The sequence below is a fragment of the Hippoglossus hippoglossus genome, chromosome 10 (assembly GCF_009819705.1).
Source record: "Hippoglossus hippoglossus isolate fHipHip1 chromosome 10, fHipHip1.pri, whole genome shotgun sequence".
NCBI lineage: Eukaryota > Metazoa > Chordata > Actinopteri > Pleuronectiformes > Pleuronectidae > Hippoglossus > Hippoglossus hippoglossus.
This window is the reverse complement of record NC_047160.1, coordinates 13,705,692-13,728,545: the sequence shown is the minus strand read 5'-3', so window position 1 is coordinate 13,728,545 and position 22,854 is coordinate 13,705,692. Positions and strand designations below refer to the sequence as shown.

The 22,854-nt window shown below is 40.2% G+C and overlaps 1 protein-coding gene across 3 annotated transcripts in view; it reads left to right on the top strand.

The window, feature by feature from the left end:
* mid2 (midline 2) overlaps nt 1–22,854 on the top strand; it is a 151,308-nt gene that overhangs the window by 12,454 nt on the left and 116,000 nt on the right. The window contains exon 2 of one of the 3 annotated variants that reach the window (XM_034597946.1): nt 20,065–20,158. The exons of the other annotated variants lie outside the window; for them this stretch is intronic. The gene's annotated coding sequence lies outside the window, so the exon portion shown is untranslated. The remainder of the gene's footprint in view (nt 1–20,064; nt 20,159–22,854) is intronic. 3 annotated transcript variants of the gene reach the window in all.

The following is a 22,854-nucleotide window of genomic DNA, read 5'->3' as shown; positions in this document are numbered from 1 at the left end:
CTTTCTTGGGAACAAAATGAAATGACTTTACAAATGCATTTTGAAATCTCAATACTTATCATCGTGTGAATCAGCCTGAATGGATTTAATCAGATCAACCTGCGGTTCTTCACTGGCTCTCTTGACATATGAAATTATTTTGTAATATTCAGATCTTGTTTTCCCACGTTTCCTTTTTTCCCCAGGATGTTGTTGCCTCTGTTTTTTGCAGTGACAGTTAGAAATATCCCTCTGGTGTGTTGTTACTTTTATTCTTCAATTAGGTTAGTGTTTTTATGTTTGCCAATCACTCCCAACCCACAGGAGATGTAGGCCTATTCTCTGTCTCTCACGCTGAACTCTGCTGACAGGGGAGATCCTAATAATTGATGACATTTTTGAAGTCTCTTTCAAGATGCTCTAGGAAACTACACAAGGGGAAAGGGGAAGAGAATAAACTGGCTCGGAGCTCGCAGCAAAAACAAAAAAAATCAAGCCGGAGAATCAAAGCTAGAAAATCAAAGTGGTCTTTTTTCTTTCTTTTTTTTTTTCTCTGAGACCCAACAAAAAACATTTCTGTGTCCTATGTTATAGTCCGACTCATGATTGAAGAGACATCAGTGTAAAGAAGGGCTTTGTTTCCAAAACAACTTGACAGCTGTTATTAAGGGAAAAGTTATCGACACAAAATCACGAATGCATTCACCAGGCATCTGATCCACTGAAACCCAGATAAGGTGAGGCTAATGTTATCACCAACGTTGGTAATTTCTATAGCATAGAAAGTATATAGATGGATGACGTGTTTTTACTTCCTCCTGTTCTACAAAAATTAAGCGAAAACATCCTGTAGATGAACGCTGCCATCGTACTGTTTTGACTTTATTTAGCCGTAGTACCAAGGACCAATTGAGTCATTTCATCGTGTTTATGTTGAATCAAACAACAAATTCAAACCAAACTTACAGTCAGTCCGATACGAACTAACTAAAATGACAGGAACCATCTTTGGAAACATTTTTGATTTGGTCAATGTCCCAGAGAAGAGAGAGGTACATTTTCAATTGATGTAACCATCACTGCCCACCACCTTCCATGCCTTCTTTAAGTTGGCATGGTGCGTCATTAATGCATCCACTAGAGGGCAGAGTCGTGAGTATTTGGCGACAACGGACATGTTGATGCTAGAGGTTGTGTTTCTCTTAAGAAAAAGGCAAAAACGTGTTTTATCCCTGTGCCCGGGTGAAGTAACATTATATAGATGCTTGCAGTTTCTTACCAACTCTTAAAGCCTCCTCAATAAGTTCAACCAATGTTTAAATATATTTTCGCTTGAACTATTGGTTACATTGCTCCCTCCAATATATTGTGGTACTGCTCCATTCCATCTGTTTCGAGCATACCCTTAAGCTTTCAGACGATGTGCACGAATACACATACGGATGAATTGAATCTTTTCATTACATGTGATTTCTTTATGTATACTGGGCTAAACACCATAATCAACATTGATCCAAATCTATAGGGAAGTGAGGAGTTTCATACAAGATCAGAGATAAACTTCAATGTAATTTTATCTATAGGCCCTGTGTGCAAGAAGCATTGCATTTTACTGAAACAATTAAGCCATGTAAGTCATTTAAATCCTGATGAATGAAGTAGAGCCGAGTACACACAGGAGAGTGATCCAGGACAGCTGAGAGATGAACAGATGGAGGGAGAAGTAGACGATGATGACACTCATAGGAGAAGGGGGAAGATAGTTAGGGACAGTTTAGTGTTCAGTGGGTGGCCCCAAAGCCCAGTGTCCTCAGCAGGAATTACATTGTATAAACACACACACACATGCAAAGCTGTGGCCTTTGTTCTCTTAAGAAGAGCCCTCCTTGATAATGGATTTCACAGGACGTGGCCTGCCAGCCGCAGTATATTGAATTTCACCAGCAACAGCATCAACAGTTCCTATAGAGCTGCTATTCAATACTGAAGTGGAATAGAGCTAAACACGGCCTCTTTAATCTGTTTCTCTGCCCCGTCAGGACCACGCATTTTCCTTTACTGCTATAGGTGTCATGTTAAGCCTCTGTTCGGTTCACACTGTAGTTTTTAAGACGCCCTCTTTTTAAATTTGTGTGTACGTTTGTGTGTTTGTTGTGGGTGTGTGAGCGCAGCATCAGAGGAAGTGTCCTATTTTGATGCACAACGTGTAAATGTAGGTTGACAGGAACATTCCTGTCATGGTGAGAATAATATCTAAAGGATTAGGTATATTTGACAGTGCCACGTCCAAATGTAAATTCATTTTTCACGGACTCTTGTGCAGCTCGAAACATCCCCTCAGTCTCATCATGTTTTAATTATTTTGTAGCAGTGAGTGGTTTGGATTTATTTTGGTACATATGTGAAGTGTTCAGTCAAATGACTTGCACTATAGACTGTATACGAAGATATACAACTTAAAGGAGTTGTTCACCCAAAAATGAAAATCCACTCATTATATACCCACCACTATGTCGAGGGGTGGGTGAAGTGTTTGAGTCCACAAAACACTTTTGGAATTTCAGCGGTAAACAGCTTTGCAGCCAAATCCAATACAATTGAAGTAAATGGTGACCAAATCTTTAAATGTAAAAAAACAACAGAAAACAAACTGCCTCCATACGGCTCCTGTTAAGCCCTGCCATTAAAATTTGACTTGAAACGTTGAATGACACCGTGTTATTAGCCTAAATGCCATCTGTTATCTTCCTCTAGAGCAGCGTAGTGCTGGATCACAGCCGACATTTAGGCTAAAAACGTGGAGTAAAAGATGCCTTTTCGAGTCAAATGTCTATCGGTTCAAACGTGATCGGTACCCAACACTAAATGGGAGGATGAGGAGAGGCATCATCCATCTTAATATGTTGTCTTTGACTTACATGTCAACCTTTACTAGTTGGTCTAAGGACAAAACATTATAATTTCCATGTCACATGCAAAGCTTGTTTTTTCTGCTTTTTCTGTTAAATATCATCATCCATCCTTCAATTGATAAATTATAGCTTTTACATTTTTCTCCTTAATTGTCGAAATTTATTTTCAGCTACTATTTAATGTGACTATTCATTTAGCTAAGATTACATCCGTGGCAGACAGCTCTAAAATATTAATACAATAATATTATAACTGACCAGAATAGATATATAATAAATAATAAATCAGTAGTATAATTAATATTATGACGCACAGATCCAAATTACAAGCCTTAATTGCTGATGTGATGGATCAGCTAATAATTTGAGTCATAATGTCTATGTTTTAAATAATTGTACTAATTTTCCATTGTTAATTATTTATGTTAATATATAGTTAATCTCTTAGAAGAAAGGCCTATAGCGTTTTTTTAGATTCTACTCTTTCATGCATCTTTTAATCAAAAACACTTTAGTGGACTTTTAGTCTATAATGTGTAAACATTAATAAGTTGTTTGTCAGCTCTCATAAAGCCTTAGTAAAGTTAGTAGGGAAAAATAAAAGTATACCTTATGAAGTTAAAATAAATTCAAAAAAATGACTTCATATAATGTCAGCTTCTGTAATGAACACATTTCACTGTGGTATAATCACAGCTGCAATCTATAGTGTGTTTGTGTGTATTTGTCCAGAAAACACTAGATGGCACTATGGATATATAATCCCTGAAATCTTTACACCTCTCTCTCTCTCTCTCTCGCTCTCGCTCTTGCTCTCTCTCTGTCTCTCGCTCGCTCTCGCTCTTGCTCTCGCTCTCTCTCTCTCTCTCTCTCTCTCTCTCTCTCTCTCTCGCTCTCTCTCTCTTGCTCTGTCTCTCGCTCGCTCTTGCTCTTGCTCTCTCTCTCTCTCTCTCTCTCTCTCTCTCTCTCTCTCTTGCTCTCTCTCTGTCTCTTGTTCGCTCTCTCGCTCTTGCTCTCTCTCTCTCTCTCTCTCTGTCTCTCTCTCTTGCCATCCCTCGTGCACTCATACACAATCACAGATATGATTTTGTTGATTCATGTGAAGCGAGAGGACAATTACAAAGCATTTTTCATGTTTATAGAGGGAACTCACTGTATAATTTAACATCTGTCTGTGTGTGTGCAATCATGTGTGCATGTTTCCCGTAGCACCTGATTTCTGTATCCTTCCAGTGTTGCTCTCTTAGCTTTGTGAAAAAAACCTCATAATGTAATAATGTCGTCGTAATTAGATTTTTATGAAAAAGCTACACTTTCATTAGCGTTTGCGTTTGGCAGTGCCAGTAAGAGCTGGGGACATTTTGTTGTGCGTTTGTCTTGTCTGTCTGTGCATAGACACAAATATGTGTGTGTGTTTTAAAGAGAAGCTTCCTAATGGCTCTGTCTCACCAACATGCATTTTGTATCACACACTTACTCTGCTCCGTGTTTGGGATTAGCCTCCTCATCCACAGAGAGGATGCTCTCTTCCTCTCCTCTCCTGTATGTTTCCCCTCAGTAGTCATCAGTGTAATCTTCTCAGCCCTGCCTCTGTGCAGCTGTAACCATTATGAGCATCGCTATGTTAAAAAAAAATGGTGCCTGTCTTAACAGTTTAATGCAGTGAATAATCTCTGATTTAACAACTGTGCTGGAATAATGATTCAAAACATCTCGTCTTTAGACTCCTGAAATATCTTATCCGAAACCGAACACTGATCCCTGATGGATTTGCGCTGCAGGTTTGATAGCAAGGATTTGATTGTAGGAACCATATAACCTGCCTGCAGTGTATTTCAGTCAATTGTAAGCTTTTCAGACAGGGAAAACAAACCAGGCACACTTTAAAGGAATCATGGACTGAAGCCAGAAACAGATGATTTTTTGCTAAAGGTCCAATTGCTGTCCTATTAGCATATTGTGATGTTTGCGGGAAGTGCATGTTTTCATTCACATGCAACAGGAAAACATGTGGTTTAATGAAGTTGATGAGGTTGATGGGTAGTGTATGACAGGCTCAGTAGTTTTATTGAGACAGGATCATTTGTTTTACACCACAGAAGATAATTGCAGTACCCATAAGAAGAGATGTTCCTGTCCGATACTCAGTATTTAGTATTTGCCAGAAAAATGTATAGTTTGATGTTAATTATTGTTGAATATATATTGAAATGGGGTGTGACAGGTTTTTCTGTTAGACTTGATGTAATTCTGCAGCGTTGGAAGCTCCAATACATCCAACTTGATTAAAACAAAATTGCAAAAGAACCAAACTTGTTTAAAGTGTGTGTGTGTGTGTTATGTTTATGCTGAAGCGCTGAGCATCGTTTGAGCCACTGAAGAAGCCTGGGAATCTTCTCCCCAGACGGCAATAAAACAAAACTGATTACAGAGTAAATTGTGAACATTATTATAAATGACTGACTTTTTCCTGTGGTTGAAAATGTCGTCTTTCAACTCTTAAGTGAACGTCTCAAGTTGGACCACATCTGTGGAGCCAAGTTAATGGATGCCTGCCGAGAGTTGGTGGATAGAACAGCTGACATGTGGATCTCAAACATGTTCCCTGTGACATTACTGACAGAACCCTGCAAGAAGCAGCTCCAACGGCTAAAGATGCATTGGATTGACACTCAAGGGCTCGTATCTTACACCCAGTGCGGAGCTTCTTTACGACTCAGTGGTCATCTTCCTGTCCAGCGCTCACGTTGTTTAAATAGCAAATACACTTTATCCACCTGAGCAGCCATTGGTGTGTTAGTCTTAAAATGAGGTGTGTTTGTGCATTGCTTTCTTGAGACATTGGAAAGCGATGGAGCTTTCGACCAACATTAAACCTAGTGTGAAGTTACTGAAAGTATTAGGGCTGCACGGTAATTGTATAAAAATCCTAACATCAATTCACACCTATATGCAATCTCATTTCTAATTAACAACAATACTGCTGTAGTTTACTTAAGGACATCAGCTGCATCAAAACCAGCGCTCCTATGTTCTCCCAAAGACTCTCAAGCGCCCCTGAAATGTTTAATCACATTTGCTTTCTCCCTCGGCCTATTACAATGCAGCGTTCTCTCTTTCTGCCTGGCCTCCTTACAACGGCAATCCCCCAAGATGCAACTGCACCTGGCTTTTAAGGGGAATGGAATATGGCACTCTGATTGGTTTATTGCATGTTCTGCCCACCTCCATGACTAATTAAGAGACTAAGTACAACCCCTATGAGCCATGCGTCAGGCCCAGTGACCTTTTTTGTTGCCATGAAACTAATGAGAGTTGATTTGGACATGCTCTTGATGCACATGCACTGTTCGCTTCAGACCGTGCACTTACATCATTAAAGTAGAACCCATGGTCTCTGAAGAATGAGGCCCACCATGAGGCTGACATTTCTGCTTTTGAGTGAAATGTCTTTCTATTGAATGCACAGCCATAGTCTGTTACCTGTGTGGTATGCAGTATACAATTGTATCGAAATGACAACGTACACGTCTGCAGTCTGGATCGGTGGAATGACCTGCTACAGCATATGTCTGGAATGAAAATCCAAATTGTTTACGCTCTACCACACACAGCTGGAGACTGCAGCTGGGGGAAGTTGCCTATATTGCACATGTTGTGAACAGTTTGTGATTTGCCTATTGCTGCTTTAAATAAGTAGTATCATGTCATTTCACATCTTTGCCAAAGCCTTTTAGTTTTGCCTCTAGGTGACCCTTTTTATTTTTTTCAAACAAAACAAACAGATCAGTCTCAGAGGCAGCTCTGTTAGCTTGAAACAAGCGCACTGTCATCACCTCCAGTGTTTATCCGCACTAATTAGAACACTTCATAGTCAAGAGAGTCGTCTGCGAGTGTGTGTGTGTGTCTGTGTCGGCATGTTTGCGTAGACTGATGATGCTCAGGAATTCCACAACAAGGCCACTAAAAGTGATGCTCGTTCACTGTCCTCCACAGTGAGAAGAAATGTCTAATTGATTTTATTTCAGCCACAACAAGGGACTGCACCCTGAGATTAGAAGTGGAGCGGACTGTAGGTTAAATGATTTACAGTCTCGCACAGATGGGTATTAGAAGACTGCTGCAGGCAGCTGCACTCATCAAGGTGTCTTGGAGGAAAGTTGCCAGCTAAGTAATATTGTAAAGATGAGAGAATTGGGAAAAGGCCTTGGAGGAAAAAAAACTATGACATGGCAATTTCTCTGCTTCTAACAAGGACTGAAAATAGCACCTAAACGAGGCTTCGCTTGGTATGTGAATATTTTTTTAAGCAAATGCAGAATTTAATCGGATAGATAAGATGTGGTTACCTGAAACCTAAAGTGGATTTAAAGACTGTGCAGCTCAACCTTCTCCGTCCTCTTCAGAGAATGTAGATACAAGAAGTCTGCTGTTCAGTGATGTAACTTGATGTTCTTTGATTTAAAGTCCTTCAAACTTTACAACTCTAAAGAATTCCTATTGACTCGGCTGTTAGAATTCACATTGTTGCTCTGATGGTCTCGGGCCGTATACGATCAATAGTTGTGATGATGAACAAATCTCTCCCAAATCCGGACACAAGAGGACCAAGATTAGAGCCTGTGATTCAATCATTCTGTCTTTGAGATGGACCTGTTCTCGGTCATAAATAGTTATCAGACAAGATAGGAAAATGTGTTTAAATTCAAGTCAGGGAATCCTAACCACTATTATTCTCTGTAGGTTCAGCCATAGAAACTACGGATCTTTAAAGATAGTGGATGAATAAATTCATGTTTTGATGATATTTTCAGATTTTAGTTTGAAAGCAACAGGATGTGCACCGTCCGTCTCTCTGTTTACGCTCTTACCTGGTCTGATGAGCACTGACAAGATGACCACGCCCCCTCCCATAGTGCACCATGGTCCATCCATCATCCTCAAAAATGTCAAGATAGACTTTATGTATTTATTTAAATGTGTTTAAATACAATTAAAGTATTTAAGTAAATATTTATTTCTAAACCAAGAAATAAAAAAATATTATTGAACTATTTTTTTATTATTTACAATTTGTTGTAAATAATAAAAAATAGCAAAAATTTAATCAGGAAATCCAAAGGTGTGTGCCTTAGGGGCAACGTTTCGACCGCCATTGTTATTTTCAGGCCAAGGATCAAGTAATCCTTACTATTATTTTCTGTATTATAGTAATAAAAGCTATGATTTTGTTTAAGGAAAGTTATTTAAGTTTCAGCTTTCTAAATTTAGTAACTTTCGTTTCTTTGCAAGGTGTCGACAGTTGGTATCAGTGTGATTTATCGTAGAACTATTGATTAGAGTAATTTTCAGATTTTCTAAAACATCCTTCCTCAGACGCCTGTAACTGGAAGAAAACCAGAGCTTTTTTACCTTTACTCCCCCATTGCGTGATGCAAATGCCTGCACACATTGGTATTAATGAATATTAATGGCTTCAAGATTTCAGACATGTTAGCATGTTAACACTAACAGCAGGTCATGTGGAAAAAAGCAGGTCTTCAAGGGAAACGACTGAGAACACGTTCTTTTATTCTTTCATCCTTTTTGAAGTCTATACACAATCTAGTCTTTCACTTTAAGCATTTAACTCTTTTAAGTGAGCAGATGGTCCTAGTGATATATTCACAAGACAGTTCTCTCTAAAAGCGTGAAAGGAGTATTTGAATCAAATATTCATGTCCTGTTCTGAAAGAACCCTTTTCAATAGTTCTCTACAGACTCTTTGGTGCTATCTATTAGGTTTGTTGTAGTTTGGAGGAAAAGAAGAGACTTTTGTTGGATCTGACTTAGACGCCAATTTACCACCAACACGACGGAGGTTCTGTTTAAATTTGTGCACCTTGTCACATCTCCAGGATATTTGAGGTCACGTTTTGTTTTCTCCCGCATGTTTCTTGTATTTTGTCTTCCTGTTTTATTTTGTCGTACTCCCCTCCTGCTCCTCCCTAATGTGTTGCACCCGTGTCCAATTGTTTCCCCTCCATTGTAGGTCATTAAAAAGGCCATTATGTATCTATATGATGAAACATTGTTTCTCATTTCATGTTATTCTTACTTGGCCAAAAGTCTCTTTCCTCTCTGTCCATAGTGCCCATAGTATAATGTTGCATACAGGTGAAGAGGGGAGTGGTTTGTGGTGAAATTTGCAATGTACAGTTCTTGTGGTTGGTGTCAGATTTTACAAGACCAAACCACATCCTCCTGTTTGGAATTACCACGTCCTGTGTCGCGGTCACTCTCCCCCATGTTTTTTTGTGTTGCCTTCAACCAATTTCCTGCCTTTAAATAAAGAATAAATATATCTGTATAAAGTCATTTGTGGCACAACAAAATAAAAAAATGTGTCATGATATGAAACAATGTTTTTTTTTTTATCAGTACATGATATGTACTGCCATATTGCATGACCCTAGTCCAAGTTGTTTCTAATAAAGACCAATTGGTTCTGAACCTAAAAAGATGCTTCCCAGCTGGAAACAAAGAACAGCAGGTTTCCATTGACCTGAAGTGTGAACCATAACATCAGAAGTGGGCAGGTCACATCCTACAGGCTGGAAAAAAGGGATTTGTGTTTCCTGTGTAGTTTTCTTCATCTTCTTCTCGTAAAAATTTGGTCCATGCTTGTTTTTGGAGGTATGCAGGTAATCATTGTGAGTCCCCGTCTTGCTCCTTCCATTATGCGTTGTGCAATGCCCTCCATTGATGACTCACCCTTGATCACAATGGTTCTTGTCAACACGTTTGGAAATGGTACTGGGTTCACTAAAAAGAACCAAGGTTCCAAGAATCCCAAACAGAGTGGGTTCAACAACCAGAGCTAATTTCTTGGTTAAAGACAGAGAGACAGAGTACCGTGTGTGTGTGTGTTTATGTTAGTGGGCGGTGCATTTCTGTGCATGCATTCACAACATGATTCTGCAAATACATGTGGGCTCGGACACGCATGTGGGTAACCAGCTCCTCAAAAGTGTCATAGTTGCAGCTGTAGCCTTTTCAAAAGGCCCTTTGATAATGGATGTAAGGTCTCATGCTGGGTGTGTTTGGCTGCTCTCCTCATTGCTGCTATGAAGGACAGTCCGTTTATTCATGTCCGCTCCCGGAGCCCCAGAAAAACCCGGCTCCCCAACACTCCCTCAAAGAACACGAACAAAGGGCATATTCTGTCTCAAGAGAGTGGAGGGCAGAGGAAAGGTTTCCGTGCATGTGTGTGAGTGAGCGTACATTAAACTTGAAATATAGAGAATCTCTGTGCATTTATTCAGTTGAATGGTCCTTGTGTGAGACACTCTTTTTGTCCAATTTGTGTGTGTGTGTGTGTGTGTGTGTGTGTGTGTGTGTGTGTGTGTGTGTGTGTGTGTGTGTCTTCTGTCATGTGCATGCAAGGGGAATACCACCAGATATTATGTCACTGTTCTCTGCAGAACTTTGTTCTACACAAAGGGCCCGTTTCATGCTTGGCTCTTTAGAAGTTTATACATCAAAAATGCGACTGGGTGGGTAATGGGCTACATTGTCAAAAGCTCGCTTGGGGCTTTTTGTCCTTGGTTTGACTCATGGGAACCAGGTACTGTTTTGACTTGTGTGTCTCATATTTCTGGTTTCAGTCATATCATGGCGTTTATTCCCACAATATGAACGGACGGCGTGTGTGTGAAGTCATTACGGGTCATTTTAGCCTCAGCTTGGTTTGTTTCACGTGCCAAAGGGGAGATTTGACTTGCCCCTCACTTCTGACACTTGAGGTGAAACTTTCACCATCCAGTACAGACTCTCACAAACTCCCAGGACTGAAGAAAAAAAGCCTCGGCTACAAAGATCCCATGCTCGGGGTGCACGAACTCTGGGTGGTGAGCGAATTGGAGTGAAAACATGAAATATGCTTGAAAGAGGGGATCCTTAAATTTCTATCAAACTTCACACCACCCTGCTGGGATAGCAACTTTGCTGGGCCAATTTCAAATGAACTTGGCTTAACACATTTCAAGAAATGGGACAGTAGTTAAAAATAGCTTACCCCTACAATTTATGCCCATTCTGAGGCGACATTACACAAGCACTTTCCCATTTCTCACTCGATTTACTGGAACCCCTTTTTTTGTCCTTTAAAAAAAAAATTTGAGCTCCTACAAATTTTTAGTCATAAATCCATTATGGCTCCTTTTAAATGAACAATAAATTTCCATGAAGTAGAAAGAGTAAGAAAAATTAAGGTTGCATGCACAAGTTAGATGGAATTACATAAAGCATGGTGCTTTACATCATTGTCTGTGCATGCGTACATGCTTCAGCAAAGACCCCGTCCCTCTTTCTCTCTTTGTGCCAGGAATTAGCAGCCGCCTGTCCCAAACCCCATCAGGTCTCCTTTCTGCCTGCATGTCCACGCCACTTGGCCTTCCCCTCTAAACGTGGCTCCATGCCTCCGTCTGACCCTCCACAGGCTGCATGCTCATGGAGAGGGGGAACAGACTACAATGACATTAGCCTGAAAAACCTGCTCAAGCAGCCCCTCCACAAAGCCAAGCAGCTGTAATCATCTGTTTGGTATTGTTAGATACGTACTGTAGAACCTGCTCCCATTCATCTCTCTTGTTTTGTCTCCCTCGCATTGTTTTTGCAACACCCCGCTGAGTGAATCTAAATGCACGCCACTCGTGACTCGGTTTCGTTTCGCTGGAGGTCGGAGTAAGTCGCTTGAATAGCTGCAATTCTCCGGAAGAAGTGCAGAGGATGTTCGTATCCGTCTCTCTTTACTCCGGCTGGTGACTGTAAATTTGGAGATTTTTTAAGGACACGCTGAACAGTATTCATATTCATGCATGGTGATCAAATGTGTGGATTATGGCAGCAGCAACGCTTCCTCTCTCCCCCAGATTTTAGGGTCCGTTTTTAGAACACTTTTTTCCCCCCCGTCCGTGCAGGACCACAGAACATCAAAGCGTCAGTGGGTTTTCGTTCAGTAATGGAGCAAGAGCTGATATGATTTTGTAAAATACATCACATCTTCCCTGGCTCAGAACTGTCCCTCTGTAATTACTGCTGCATTTCCCAAAAAGTGAATCCAATATGTGGCATATAGGATTTTGAACTTAACTGTAAGAGCAGTATATAGGAATATTTCTGCTTTACGCCTAGTTTCCAGTTCTTTTCGTGTCTGTAATTCTGTTTCATATACGGACTCCGTCATCTGTAGTGTTCAGTGCGATGAAATGCATTTCTTTTACGGATTAATAAAGACGCCACCGCAGTCATGGAAGAAAGGATAATTTAGCCGGTTTAGTGGAATTTGTGTCTGGAGCAATACAAAAAATATTGTTTTAACATTGTCGGCTGTAACACAAATGTTATGTCGGTTATATTATTATCAATATATCTATTGTATATATAAATAAATGAAAATTAATGTAATAATGAACTCTTTGTAAAATACCATTGAAATTCATAACGTGTAAAACTGGCTGATCAACTTATATTTAATTCTAAAATTACACAGTTTGATGATCAACAACATCAAACAACTGTATTGAATCAAGTAGCTTCTTAGCAAATTTTTTCAGGAACTTCATGTGTCACAAATGTTCCATTAAATTCCATTGCAGTACATTCCGGAGAGTCGCATCACATCAGAGATCATGAAGGTTACCATAGGAATGAATTCACTTGCGGTTGAGTTTGTGGAATCGAGGCGCTGCTGTAGCCAGCACGTATCTTACAAGACGCTATTTAAAGCAACAACTTCTGAACTGGTTGGACCAATTAAATGACATTTACACACAGACTGGAGCAGCTTTAATTTTGATGGTGGCGACAATATGCAGTGGTGGGACTGCGCTGTATTGGGCCTTTTAATGATTGATAAAACAGCTGAATACAAGCTGACGATGCATTATTTATTGATTTGTTCTTGCTCACTGAGCCAGTCTTGATTGTCTCTTCCTCTGCGATGGAACAGTCAATGCCTTACTCTGCTCCAGCAACAAATCAATGACAGTCTGCCTGATCAAAGAGCGGGACACGTCTCCTAAAACAACATCAGGCTGCGTATGAAATATTCAGATGGCGCAGAGGAAGACAGTAGAGCGAGAACAGAGCAAAACGGGAGCTGCAGGAAGCACTTCAGGAGGAACGTGGAGGGAGAGGAACGAGATGACTCGCACTCAGCAACCTTCTCCTCCTGGTGGCGTGTTTGATGTGGGACCGTATATGCATTTTAAATAGGTTTCTCCTAGTGTCTGTGACGCTCTACTTTTTCTCCGCTGTTCCATTTGAGCATATTTCCATACTCTTTAACTTAATCCTCATCTCTCCCTCTAATGTTCGACATCTGTCCATCCCATAAGTCATCTTGGCCCAAATATGACTCTCATGCTTAGCTTCTGGTGTCATGGCTCACAATTCCAAGTGTTCTTTTTCTTTCCTCCCGCCTCCCCTCCTTTTCTCAGATTCAGTCCTGTGCCAGTTTTCTTAAATAGCACACTAAAGTTTTGAGTAGATGAGAAACAAGTTTATTTTGCTGCACAAAGTCTGGTTTGCACATCAAAAAAGGAATGCTATTAGATGTTCTTTACAAATAAGAAGCTTATTAATAATGTAGCAGAACTGAGCCAGTGTTAGCATGTTGCATTCAGGCTATGCTTTCATCTGTGATGAGATACTGTTCACTGGAGCTGTTTGTTCCCTTACTGAGGAAAACATTGGATCATTTCACACATAAATGTAATTTACATGGAATTAATATTACCCTGCAAAAATTATTTATTAGTGTGACTCCTGAATATCTACTTTTGTCAGCACGTGTGCTAACTAGAGTTCTGTGCAAAATGATAATTGATTGTGAGGTTTGAACTCCACTATAAAAAGTTAATTTGTTGAATAAATAAATCTCTCATAAACTATCATTGTTAAACCATAAACAGGAACAGATATTTAATTAATGGAAAGTTCAGCAGCTGAAGTCAGTGGTTATTGTCAGAAATAACCCTCTGACATTTAAAACATAGAACATATAAAAACGTGTGCTGCAGCCCAGTGGCTAACAAGGCTGTGACTCAGCCCAGACTCAGCGGTAGAGGAAGAGGAGCCTGTGACTAGAAGATGCCGATCCAGCTGAGTTACCTGCTAAATAAAACATCAGCTGACCCAGCAAGATAATCTGCTCAGCACTTGTTGCGCTGCCATTTTAACTATACTAATTCTGTCTCCCTCAGAACCTCTGCTGTGTTTCCAGATTTGCACTGACCCAGTTATTAAAGTTAGATTGGTAACAGAGCGTGACAAGTATTTTTTTAGGTTTATTTTTTCCATTATGCATTTGAGACATGAAATGCCAGTTTTTTCCTCAAAGTGACGACTGTGGATTTTGAAATGGAACGAGAGAAATGCTGGTCTGAAGTCATGAGTATTGTATGGTAAAAACAAATGTGGTTAAGAGTGAAACAATAATTTCTTCTTGTTTTAGTTAAATTGAAAAGATAATATAACAGAAATGACATGCTACTGACAAAAAAGACAGGCTTAAAAGATCAAACCAAATGATTAAACCTACTAGCAGTAGGTTTAATCATAAACGGTTTATTAAGATGGTCAACTCTCCTCCAAATTCCTCCAGTTGTACAGAAATGAAGCTAAAGTATCTCTGATACAGGTGTGCTTTTGAAGTAATTTGGAGCTAGAATCTGCGAAGTAGTAAAGCCGCAATATCAAGGTCCTGCAGATACATGTGCTTGACCAATCACGAGTCGGTCTGAGCTGTCAATCATGACGTTTCACCCTGTTTTCAAAAGCAAACTAAAACCAAACTGATTGGGGAAATTAACATCTGAACAAAAATCATCCTTTTTGATTTGTACTCCATCTTTTTAGTTTGGTCCATGTACCATCTGCTAACATAGAAAAGGTGAGGTTTATGACGTGAACTGCAGCCAGCCACCAGGGGGCAAGGATGATTTGTCTTCACTTCAGGGAAGCTGTAATGCATCTTTATTTACAGTCTGTGGGTACAGTCGTGAGTAACTGTTAGCAGCTAGTGTGCTGTGCATTGCTGTGAGTGTCTAGTCGAATGTAAGCGACACACACACACAGCAGCATTTACAGAACATGAACACACTGAATTTATTGCTAGAAAAGGAAACATCAAATTATGGATTTTACGACACCCCCTGAAAATTTGAAATTGTTTACAACTGTATTTAAACAAGATGCACATGTAGTATGAGAAGCACCCTGTAACTGATGCATGATTCAGAAGCTGATGAATGAAAATTTGCTCGTCCCAGTGAGACTTTCAGCTGGGAAAGAGAAACAGCTGCTCAGTGGAAAGCCTTTGTCGCTGCCTGTGAGTGTTTGGGTGAACCACAGTAAAGAGGTGAAATACGCACATTGTGCTGTGGGTTAAACACAACACTGTGTCTGTGCTGATTGGTTGGGCTCGTGTTTGTTTCAGGGAAGTCCACTGACACACTGACTGACGCATCAGATTGTCCAAAGGAATGTTGCAGGACAGAGGATGTGTTATTACATGAGCCCGTGCAGTAACATGCTGAATTTGAATGGGTCTAGTGGGCACACCGAGTTTTACTGGCTGATGCTGAAATGATTCATGATTTTAGAGCCACTTTAGCACTGAAGCTCCTCTCCCACCAGACTGCTCAAGGTCGTACTGCTCTGCGACTGAATAACAAATATGGCAGGGGATTCTCTCATCAGTATTAAAAATGGGTAAACCACAAGCTTAACTATTAGAGTCCATATATTTAGATCAAGGCTGTGACTTGTCATAGTTTGTTTGTCCAGACCGGCTCAGCAGCAACACGGGTTATTAGTGTAACAGCCAGGCTAACGATGACCACACCGTGAAAGAGTTACTGCAGTTCTGCTGCTGAGTGGCTGAATTCAGCAAAGCTAACAGATTTCTGAGCCTGACTCTGAGCCAACTCTGTGAAGTTGGAGGTTCTGAGTTAAAAGGTGCACACTGTCCCTTCTTCACCGCGCAGATGCTAGAGAGGGCCTCGGAGCTGATAATTAAAAGTGCATCCGACTGAGGAAAAAAAGTCGACAGTCGTTAAGGTGAGAGGTTTGGCCTTATTTAGCAGTCGACACGGGAGCCGAGGCTGGAGCCCCATTACAGAGACGCTCGGTTATGGGCCACTAGTGCACACCATGGTCCAGGTTCATTAAATCACTGAGTTGCTCTCATTGCATTCACAATGCTGAACTCGTGAAGTAAGTCAGTGCAAATGTCAAACTGAAGTGCGAATGTAAAGGACGAGACGATGATGTCAGCAGGTTGGTGTTTTTCCTGTAGTCATCTTTATTAATTCTCCATTATTTGGTGTAATTTTAACTATTTTTATATGCATGCACAGACGCTTGTAAATATCTTTATTAAAATCTCCCATAAACCCCTCTTCAGTTCCGAAGACAGTTAAACTGTGGAGGCTTGTAATTTACTCTGTAAAGGTCATTAATGTGAAGGAGTACCCAATAATATGATGCCACAATGTTGCATCATATCTGCCCATAAATTCAGTCACCATCGCTCATGCAAGAGCTGCTCAAGTGCAGATCCTTATTCGGTGAAATATGTTGTAATGATGTCATTAGCAATGTCATAATGCAGTATAATGTGTTTTGGACAACACAGTGCTAATAAGATCATGCAAAGTCAGTGCAGGTTTAGACTAATGCAGGTTTTTGACCTTACAATATGTAACAGATCGAGAGCCACAACTGGACCAGGCTGAGATGTAAGTTTGGATCACCTGCTGTGAGGCTGGATTTAATATTCAAATGAATCCTCATTCATGTTTTTCTGTTGGAGGCTTCAGTACATTTGGTTTTCACAATAAGGTTGAATTATATCCAGTGGAACATGAGTCAAAACAGCTGGAAGTGGCCTCTAAGAACTCGTAGCAAAGTAAAACAGCCACTATACAGCTCGTGTATCTGAGAGCTATTTTATAAGACAAGACTGGAAAGAAAGAAGTGAATGTCCTCTTTATTCCTCTCGGATTTCAGCATTGTCTCTCCAAATAAAACCTCGAACAAAAGGTTCTCTGATGATGAAATTGGGACCCACCTTATGTCAGTCTTAATCCTGTCAAGCAAACTGAGCGGCACACAATGATTCCACCTGGTAAATGAAGTCTGTTACATTCTCCAACTCAGGAGTCATATAAAAGCACAGAAAACAATAGTTATAAAAGACAAAGGCAATGCAATGTGACGGAGATCTGGAGACAGAGGCTTTAGGTAGTTCTTCAGACGTCTTCAGCAAAATGATTTATTGAAGCTTAATGCATCAAGGAGAAGAGTGAGACAAATGTTAATAAGTTAACCAAAGCAAGGCTACACAGTTCTGCCGGCTGGTGTGTTCACATGTTGATGGATTTACATAACACCGACCGAAGCTTGTTGTATATCTAACCTCATTGGCTCATTTTTTTTGGCCAATTTGCATAACTATCTGACATTGATTCAAAATGTACACCTGATATTAAAATTTGTTTCATATTCAGATTATATCTTTATGTGGCGTTAACCTAATTACATTTATACATGGTATTAAAATGGGAATCCACTGAAAACATTGAGATCTAATAGTGATCGCTGTCCATGTCCAGCTCATGTTACATCCTCCAAGTCCATGTGGTTCTTTTTTTTCAGAATAGACAGATACTTATGATGATGTGGTGCTTCTGTGTCAAAAGAATTCCATTATTTGTGAAGCAGTACTAAAGAATAACTAGGAATGACACTTAACCTAACATTAAGAGTTTTTGAGTTTTCCACGAAATCTCATCTTTATAATGCTCTGTTGTAAAAAACATCAACAAAAAGATAAAAGAAGATACACACGTATGAAGCCCTGTTTGAAAGAATGGAAACATAGTAAAGCACAAAAAACTAGTCATTTCTTTCTTTCATTTATTTTATAAACAATGCACCTTGTGTTACCGCCATGCTGAAGCACAAAATATAGAAGCGTTTAAAAATAAATTGTACAAAAAGTTAGAGCTTGCCTCATGCTGGGAAACACGCTGACGATTGACGTACTATGTTTGTATTCTGTTGCCAGTGAGGTCATTCCAGGAAACAAGGCTGAGGATGTGTGAGAGTTTGCCTGAAAATACAACGTGGCTCCTGTGTGTTGTGGTGCAGCTGATAGTGAGCACAGATGTGTGTGTGTGTGTGTGTGTGTGTGTGTGTGCGTGCTGTGCTAATTGTGGAATAGGCAACACCCTTTCCCATAAACTGGTCGCCCCAAGACTTTAAAGTTTTTGTTGCTCCCAAGAGGTTCTTAAGTTGAGCTGTTTTGACATTGTCTCACCCAAAAACAATGATGGAAAAAAAACTGTATCTGATATCAACCATATTCTTGGCTGGAAAGTTTAGGTGGAAGTGTTTATTTTGAGGGATGTTGGTGTTTGGGGCTCTTGGTCTGATCAAGCTCTCGACAGTTAATTTACTCTTCATTTGAAAAATGCACGACACATGGGCGGAGGCTGAGCTGAGCGAGCACAGCGACAGCCTCTGTTCAGGCAGGATAATTGAATGTAGAGAACTAGTCATCACTCTTGTCCTTAGTGTTTTATGTGAGCCAAACAGTGTCAGTGGTGTTCAAAACTCATTAGCCTGTGTACATTGCACCGCTGACACTTGTCAGTGTGTGATACTCCCTTTTTGTCATATTAATAGTTGATTCATGACGGCCAAGAAAAGGGAGCCTTTTTAATTTGATCAAGACAGACAAGGTGTTGCTGGGAAATTTGATGGAATTTGTCAAGTTTAAAGTGGGTTTGTGAACAGAAAGTGGTCACCTCCAGCTTCTGGCCGTGCACCGACAGTAATGTGGCAGGGCAAAGTGAAGGACAGCAAATGTCAAGGTGCATTTGTGCAACTGTGCTTGTTCTGAGTGGATCCTAGTTGCCACCAGCAGGAAACTGGTTGAGAGTCTTGTGCTTAGCTGGCTTTTCTTGAGTAAGGTAAGTTATGAATTAATATGTATCAAGCGTGGGGTTATAAATGGAGTCGGGCGTCAGCGAGTACACAAATCTATGTACCGATCCAATACCACGGGTTTAAAGTGTATTAGCTTCACCCTGATGAAACTGCAGTTTTATTTTCCTGGAAATCTGTCTTCTTCTTCACAGCTCCAAAAAAGCAATCTTGCGCCAGTGGCAAATATTGTTTTTAGAACTGCGAAGAAGAAGTGATTTCTGATAGTATAGCGTTAAACAGAGCTACCACTGCAACACTGGTATCGGATTGATTCTCGATTCTTGATACGCAAGTCCAGGTATTGGAATTTGTATTGGGAAGGTAAACATTTGAACATCTCCAGTTATACATCAATAAAATTTGATATTGACTAGTTCCTTCAGATTTAAACGGGTGTTGAGTTCTTTGAAAAATGATTTGAATGACGATCTTTATGTATAAACTTTATGAAAGGTGTTGAGACTCTCTCCTATCAGGACTGGAGAGATCTAATCCACAAACGCAGTCTTGAAATTTTATGGTAACGTCTTATCTGTTTGCCAAACCAATTTGTGGCCAGAAAGGCCTTTCATCCACATCAAAGACCGGCTGCTGCTCAACACATGTTGCTCACACAAGCTCGGCTTTACATCCTCGCAATAATCACCTGCTTAATGTGGAAAAAAACATTTTACATTTGAAGCGAGACCTCTGCCAGACTGCAAGTGAAGTTAGAGAATCTCAAGTGTAACCCGACAAATGACAGAAAACACAACATCATCGATTATAGACATCAGCTTGTGTATTGAATTCTGCACCATTTGTTTTTAATCACATCTGAGCTTCAAACCACATGAATCCCTTCACTTTTTATATCATACTATGCCCCCAGTTATCCCAATCATCCATTCTTTTTTCAGTTTCGATTTTTTTCTCAGCAGGAAAAGTGACAGGAATAAATAAATGAACAAGTCGGGCTTGGATGCCTGGATTCTAACTGGGTGCTCTCATCAAAGCAAAATCTCTGTCTGTCTCTTACTGGAGCGTATTTACGACCTGCATGGGAGGGACAGAATTCCTGAGTTATTTTTATTCACAGGTTGGATATTTGTCTCTGGGAGTCCTCCTGATTATCTTCCTCTTGTGGGTCCCACAGGAAGAAAAGGCTGAGCTGATACCACAGTTTTTGTCGGCAGCAGTTGAAAACTGAAGCGAAAGAGGAAGAGAGAAAAAAGAGGGAAAGGAAAGAGGTGAGCGGGTGAGGAAGGCAGTTTGTCATGCTGTTCACAAGTGGATGACAAAGCTCGGACGGTTCCAAGTTAGACACATTATTTTCCGATTAAGTGAGAGGGACCTTTCTCATCAGCTGCCCTATAAACGTATGAATGTGCTGACCTCTGCTTTTCACCGCCACACCTGTTTCTATTCAGAGAAGCTAAATGTTCCACTCAGTGTAAAGAGCTTCCTCTTGAAAAGCCAATATGAAGATGATAGTACACCCACTTTTTACATTTTTAGTTAGATGTTAATTAGCCCTTACTATGTTTTCCATGGATATTAGGCTCAGGTAGGATTTTCTCTGATCTTTATGGATCTCAGGGTTGGAGAATAGTGTTCGGTCTCGATCCTCAGCTCCTCACAGATAATGTGGTTCTCTTTACTAACAGCTCAAATGTGACCTCAAGCCCACACTGGGTTGGTTTTGCAATCAAGCGTGGAGCAGTGGGGATGAGAGTCAGCACCTTCAAATGTGAGGCAATGGTTCTCTACAGGAAAACAGGGGATGGCTCCCTCCTGTTTGGATGTGAGTCACTGCCTAAGTGACTCACATCCAAGTTTTGTTTGTGTTGGTTTGGTTGGTGAGGTGTCAGTAGCAGGTGTTAGACCAAACCATTCTGGTAAAGAAGAAGGTGGAACTCTAGATAGTGTGGCCTGTCTACAAAACAGTCCTCATTAATGGCCTGAAACATTTTGAAGCACCTAAAGTAAAGTGGGAAAAATCTAGACAAAATTAGTTTGCATTGAAAGGAGTGTGGTCTGATAAAGATAGCCTCCTGGCATGTCAAACTTGTGGTAGACTGGTCGGATAAATCAGTAAAATCCTGGAGGGATTATGTAAGTAATCTGGCATGGGTGCTCCTCAGAATCCCTAGAAAGATCTGGAAGATGTTGCAGGGGAGAGGGATTGGCTGCATAGGCTGCGGCTTCCACAACCCACAATCCTGGATAAGCAGCGGAAAAGGGATGGATGGATTTCATCAATCAGTAATTGATCCCAGGAGTTACTTCTTGACTATATAAATTACCATATAGATTGTACACTGTCGGTCGTCATTATGTAGCAGTAGCAGATGGTTAATATGTGCTGATACAGACACTGATCTCATATTTGCATTTGGAATCAGACGTTGACTGATACATTTATTCAAATTGAAAATCAGTGCAGTGCCAGTGATTACTTCTCATTCGAAAAGATATTTATCTCAAACCTAAAACTCTGGATACAACATAAATGAAAAACCATTAAGAGTAAAAGCCAGTAAATGTGTACACTACTTTACAGTATACTGTGTATTTCAATATATTTGTTTTGGAATCTTCCATTTTTACTATAGCCTACTCTGATTGGCTGCGTTTCAAAGTATGGGTTTTCACATTATGTCTGTACAGTTAAGAAAACTAAAAATGACTTGGATGGATTTAAATGAGGAGCTTCCAGCTCTTTTGTATTTGATAAGGTTACTGCTTACGTTCTTGGCATTCAGAGGAGATGAAAACTTGTTGGGGTCCATTGACAGGCCTGTTCTCCTCCTCTTATCAGGCAATAATTATGGTGAGTCATGGCACAATATGAGTAAGAGACGGTGATGGTGGACAACAGAGAGAGAGACTGGCAACAAGCAGCCACTTTGTTCATAATTAACCACGGTTTTGTTAGGGCACTGCATGCTAATTAGTTAATATGCTAAATAATGAGCTGTATTGAAAATAAATGAATGTGTTCAGAGTCATTGATTTGTAACCGTAGCTCATTATTCAGTGTGCAGCAAATAAACCTCATTGAAAAACATGAATTAAGTGATCACGCAAATGTACCCTGTTTATTGTCAGAAAAACCTGCAACTCTTAATTGCCATTATGTTGGAGACACAATGACGATGAAACAAATTCAAAATACAGCATTACATCAAAATCATAATGAGTCATACATAACAGTCAATCATTTCATTTACCCAATCAGCCATATTTTAATAAACCCAACCATTAATGATGTTTCCTTCATGTTTTAACTGCATGCAGTCCATTGAGGGTTTTCATGGAATCTCATAGAATTACCAAACATCCAGATATTAAGCTTTGAAGTCTGCAAGTATTTTCAATACACCTCTATTCAGCCTTAACTGCAAAGTTTTCTTTACCTTCGGACGACGATGACTCACTAGAATCCCTCCGGAACCGACTTGGGACAATATCTCATTAGGAGCTTAATGATGGTAAAATGTTTAAATAAAACACTGCAGCTGGCTGCTGGCCCTTTAGTAAACACTGTGATTGTCCAAAGTGGCGATTCTCTTATTGACCGCCTGCTTATACCTCTGTTTGGCCACCTTCTGCTGTCACTATTAAAGTGTAACCTCTCTGGGGAAAGGTCTAACTCGGGCTGTCGATCGTGTCTGACCGTGTGGTTATGGCTGACAAAAGGTGGTTTACCACCGACACGGTTTACCTCCCTCTCAGTTGTCGTCTTTTTTAGCGGGCAGGTATTGAAAGTCTAATCTGTTCTGTTTGGGTAATTCCTTCATATAAAAACTGAGATGTTCTGCCTGTGGAGTCTCAGGAAGGGTTAAAATCAGTTCATGGATATTAATACATTTCTCATAACGTTCAGTTTATTGAGGTTTGGAATGCATTCATATTCTAAGTGTTTAGTTGTGTGCCCCAAGTC